Source organism: Chrysemys picta, chromosome 22 (genome assembly GCF_011386835.1).
Source record: "Chrysemys picta bellii isolate R12L10 chromosome 22, ASM1138683v2, whole genome shotgun sequence".
Classification (NCBI taxonomy): domain Eukaryota; kingdom Metazoa; phylum Chordata; order Testudines; family Emydidae; genus Chrysemys; species Chrysemys picta.
This window is the reverse complement of record NC_088812.1, coordinates 15,020,460-15,026,459: the sequence shown is the minus strand read 5'-3', so window position 1 is coordinate 15,026,459 and position 6,000 is coordinate 15,020,460.

Below are 6,000 nucleotides of genomic sequence, written 5' to 3'. Positions count from 1 at the left end.
CGCACTATTTTCAGTTATTGCAGTCCTGCCACATTCTGTTTCCCCTCCCTGACGCACCCCAGACATACACTGGTTTGGCTTATCCCGTCTCATCCCTGTTCATAAAGTCCCTTCTTCTGATTAAAACTTGCCACCTACCAATGCAATTGAATGGTGCTGGAAATGCTACTCCATTGGTGTTACAAAGTTCAATATCAACCATCTTGAGTTTCTCATCAATTTCAGAGTCTGATGAATTACTCTGAAGACGGACAGCTATTCACAGCCCATTTCTTCTGAATAATGCTGCCTATTGGGTGTGATGTGTTTAAATATCAACTTATTAGTTATTACATAGACCGTTTTCTGTTGCCTGATCTACTGAAGGTCTATTGATTTATCTTTACTGGTTTAGGTTCCCCAATTAGCATTCTGTAATTTGATAGGGTTCTTGCCCCAGGATTTATCAGCGTCACTCGCACTCGGGAAAGACCTTCCACAATTGTAAAAGTTTTATTACTACCGTGATTAGTCCAATAAGTAAAACCATCCAAACAAGTAAAGTGAGATAATAGAACGCCGTAAGGACAACCCGCACCATTACATGTGGATAGACTCGCTCAGTGCTGGGGAGAACTCTAAGGACTGAGATAGATCCTAGTCTGATCCTGGCGTGCCAATGAAGAACTCCAAGGGTTTTACCTAAGACCAAATGTTGTATAATGTCCTTCATACATATACATGAAGGACTCTTCCTTCCTTTACAATATCTTAACTTCTATACCCTTATAGGGTGTCGTCCTCCTATCGTAACAGAGGGTCCTGTGGCACCTTTAAGACTAACAGAAGTATTGGGATCATAAGCTTTCGTGAGTAAGAACCTCACTTCTTCAGATGCAAGCAATGGAAATTTCCAGAGGCAGGTATAAATCAGTATGGAGATAACGAGGTTAGTTCAATCAGGGAGAGTGAGGTGCTCTGCTAGCAGTTGAGGTGTGAACACCAAGGGAGGAGAAACTGCTTCTGTAGTTGGATAGCCATTCACAGTCTTTATTTAATCCTGATCTGATGGTGTCAAATTTGCAAATGAACTGGAGCTCAGCAGTTTCTCTTGGGAATCTGGTCCCAGCAAAAAAACTTCAGGACCAGACTCCCAGAAATCATCTACTACAGGACAGGCCCAACAAGGACAATAACAGAACACCACTGGCCATCACATACAGCCCCCAGCTGAAACCACTCCAGCGCATTATCCATGATCTACAACCTATCCTGGAAAATGATCCCTCACTCTCACAGACCTTGGGAGGCAGGCCAGTCCTCGCTTACAGACAACCCCCCAACCTGAAGCAAATACTCACCAGCACCTACACACCACACCACAGAAACACCAACCCAGGAACCTATCCCTGTAGCAAACCTCATTGCCTACTCTGTCCCCATATCTACTCTAGCGACACCATCAGAGGACCCAACCACGTCAGCCACACCATCAAGGGCTCATTCACCTGCACATCCACTAATGTTCTATATGTTATTAATGATCTGGAGGATGGTGTGGACTGCACTCTCAGCAAGTTTGCAGATGACACTAAACTAGGAGGCGTGGTAGATACACTAGAGGGTAGGGATCGGATACAGAGGGACCTAGACAAATTAGAGGATTGGGCAGAAAAAAACCTGATGAGGTTCAACAAGGACAAGTGCAGAGTCCTGCACTTAGGACGGAAGAATCCCATGCACTGCTACAGACTAGGGACCGAATGGCTAGGTAGCAGTTCTGCTGAAAAGGACCTAGGGGTCACAGTGGACGAGAAGCTGGATATGAGTCCACAGTGTGCTCTTGTTGCCAAGAAGGCTAACGGCATTTTGGGCTGTATAAGTAGGGGCATTGCCAGCAGATCGAGGAACGTGATCGTTCCCCTTTATTCGACATTGGTGAGGCCTCATCTGGAATATTGTGTCCAGTTTTGGGCCCCACACTACAAGAAGGATGTGGAAAAATTGGAAAGAGTCCAGTGGAGGGCAACAAAAATGATTAGGGGTCTGGAGCATATGACTTATGAGGAGAGGCTGAGAGAACTGGGATTGTTTAGTCTCCAGAAGAGAAGAATGAGGGGGGATTTGATAGCAGCCTTCAACTACCTGAAGGGGGGTTCCAAAGAGGATGGAGCTCGGCTGTTCTCAGTGGTGGCAGATGACAGAACAAGGAGCAATGGTCTCAAGTTGCGGTGGGGGAAGTCCAGGTTGGATATCAGGAAAAACTATTTCACTAGGAGGGTGGTGAAACACTGGAATGCGTTACCTAGGGAGGTGGTGGAGTCTCCTTCCTTGGAGGTTTTTAAGGCCCGGCTTGACAAAGCCCTGGCTGGGATGATTTAGCTGGGAATTGGTCCTGCTTTGAGCAGGGGGTTGGACTAGATGACCTCTTGAGGTCCCTTCCAACTCTGATATTCTATGATTCTATGCCATCATGTGCCAGCAATGCCCCTCTGCCATGTACATTGGCCAAACCGGACAGTCCCTCTGCAAAAGAATAAATGGACACAAATCGGACATCAGGAATGGTAACGTACATAAGCTAGTAAGTGAACACTTCAATCTCCCTGGTCATTCTATTACAGATTTAAAAGTCACTATCGTTGAACAAAAAAACTTCAGAAACAGACTTCAAAGAGAAACAGCAGAACTAAAATTCATTTGCAAATTCAACACCATTAACCTGGGCTTGAATAGGGACTGGGAGTGGCTGGCTCATTACAGAAGCAGCTTTGCCTCACCTGGAATTGACACCTCCTCATTTATTATTGGGAGTGGACTACATCCACCCTGATTGAATTGGCCCTGTCAACACTGGTTCTCCACTTGCGAAGTAACTCCCTGCTCTCCATGTGTCAGTATATAATGCCTGCATCTGTAACTTTCACTCTATGCATCCGAAGAAGTGAGGTTTTTACTCACGAAAGCTTATTGCCAAATAAATCTGTTAGTCTTTAAGGTGCCACCAGACTCCTTGTTGTTTTTGTAGATACAGACTAACACAGCTACCCCCTGATACTTAACTACAGAAGCAGTTTCTCCTCCCTTGGTGTTCACACCTCAACTGCTAGCAGAACACCTCACCCTCCCTGATTGAACTAACCTCCTTATCTCCATACTGATTTATACCTGCCTCTGGAAATTTCCATTACTTGCATCTGAAGAAATGAGGTTCTTACCCATGAAAGCTTATGCTCCCAGTACTTCTGTTAGTCTTAAAGGTGCCACAAGACCCTCTGTTGCTTTTTACAGATTCAGACTAACACGGCTACCCCTCTGATACTCCTCCTATCGGTTAGTCTATTAATTAAATGAAAGCCATTAACACATACATCAATTGGATTAATATGGTTACCTGCCGTTAGGCATTTGCTGATATTCCCCTCCAAAAATACCCTGCACTGGTACAAACTGCCTTCTTGCAGTTACCTGTCAGCAGTTTTCAACACTTGTGATTATTACAGAACAGCAAACAAAGCCTGATGTCATCTTGTGACTTAGGGTTACTATTCGGTCACTTACTTATGCTAACTTATTAAGCAACTACTCCTACGCAGGCTGTCAGGCCTTGCACTTATGCTAACTGCTTAAACTATTCTTACAGGCCTATAGTTTCAGGCTCTTCTGCAGTCATTATCTTATCTTATTCTTACTTCATGGCTACATTTCCTGTGTTGTATTTCAACAAAGATAAAAAGCAGAAATACAGCAGGTGCTAAAAGTGTTGGGATTCTACCCAAGTGCCTGTTGCTATTTTTGTGTAGCCACTGATTTGGAATGTCTATATCTCAAACTAGTTTGCAAAGTGATCACTCTGTGGGATAATTTGTGCTGTGGGCCAGAGAGCCTGTTCTTCCAGAACAGACATTGCTTAGTTAAAAACATGGTTTGTGTTTTCGGCACTTGTTAATGTCATGTCAAATGAGAGATCCAACCTGAAGTACAGTGTCACTAGCACGCAGCTCCCTAGTTATGAAATGTGTTAGCACTGCTCTCAAGAACCAGGGCGTTTAATAGGTAGGAGGAATTTGTTAGATTCCTGTTGCTTTTTAATTAATGGAGATAGGATATCTCCTAGAAGTGGAAGGGACCTTGAAAGGTCATCGAGTCCAGCCCCCTGCCTTCACTAGCAGGACCAAGTACAGATTTTGCCCAAGATCCCTAAGTGGCCCCCTCAAGGATTGAACTCACAATCCTGGGTTTAGCAGGCCAATGCTCAAACCACTGAGCTATCTGTCTCTCCATGCTGTCATGTTGTAGGTAGTAAATAAGTTTAGAGAAAATGGGAATCTCACATCTTGGACCTAAAGAAACAAATACCTGTTCTACACACAGATTTTTGTACTGATGTAACTATTTCAGTCACAAATCTCTGTGTGACGCAGTTATACCAGTATGAACTTGCCTTATATTGGTATGCTTATTCCCTTTGCGGTATGGGAATAAGTTATGAGTAAAGGCACCTCTTAAACCGGTATAAATGTGTCCACACTGGTTGGTACTGCTTAACCATAGTTAAAGCATTGTATAACTTGGGTGTAGGCAAAGCCTGAGAAGGTATATGTCCCATGATGGTGGGCATACGGTGGCAGTTTGCTGTAGGTAGCTATAACGCTGGACTGAGACTTGGGAGCCCTGGGTTGTGTTCCTGGTTCTGCCACTGGCCTGCTGGGTGGCCTTGGGCACGTTGCTCCATCTCTGTGCCTCAGTTTCCCCATCTGTAATAACGATACTGATCACCTTGGTAAACACTTTGAGATCTACTGCTGAGAAGAGCTAGGTATTAATTTATTATTATGAAAGTGCCTAAGACAGACAGTGGTGGGCACTCATGAGTTATGTTGCCTGAAACACGTACTATACTATATCTCATCAGCACAGGCAGGAAGCTATCCATTTAGAAAGTGTGTTCCAACCACTACGCAGAACCAAATCCAATGGAAACTACACTGAAGAAACATTTTGTATCTAAATTCTCTTCCCCCGATCTCTCAGAAGCAGGGTTGACTTCTTCTGTTCTGGGAGGCACTTGCCATGAATTTGGGTGCCTTTAGAATCACAGAATCATAGGACTGGAAGGGACCTCGAGAGGTCATCTAGTCCAGTCCCCTGCACTCAAGGTGGAACTAAGTATTCTCTTGACCATCCCTGACACGTGTTTGTCCAACCTGCTCTTAAAAATCTCCAGTGATGTAATAAGACTCTCAATTGAATCTAAATTAGCTCTTTTTTATTATACCCTGGAGAGAGGAAAGGTCAAATGGTGTCTAGGACCCTTAAACAGGGTCCACAACACCAGGTACAAGTACCTGTCCCCACCCCCAATCCCTCACTTGCTACACTACACTGCACGGATGGTTGCATTTTGCCAGAAGGTGAATGGAAACTAATCTGTGCGTGTTTGAAGGTGTTTTACCAGCCTTCTAGGAAGGTGTCTCAGTGGGGTGGCTGATGTCGGGGATCTCAGAGCTGAAAGTGTGAGCCTCTGTAGCTTGGCGCAAAAGGGCCTTCGTGAATGGCTGGGGATGCGTAATACATGCTCTCCAGTGGGCTGCATAAGAACGTGTTGCCAACAGCACGCTTTGTGACCCAATTACAGCTGCTTTCCAATGGTCACAATTGCATATGTTTATCACAACAGCTCCCCAAACACAAAGGAAGCTGGGAGTTTTAAGGCTATAGATACACACAGCTGCAAAACAGCATGGTGGTCATATCAATAGGAAACATGGCAAATGGTTATCCGGTCACGATATATTTATAACTCCGTTAACAGAGCCAAACAAGGCCCTGAGGCCCAGGGTGGTACAAATACAGCTTTCACCAGGCCAGTCAGAACACAAGTATCATGTGTAATATAGACAGGATCTGAGTTGGGGTTTATGTAACTGGGCCAAAGCCTTGTCCATGTTAAAGGTGCGGACTCAGTTACGTGAGTATGTCAGTACCCATAGGTCCAATCCACACTAGAAACTTCAACCA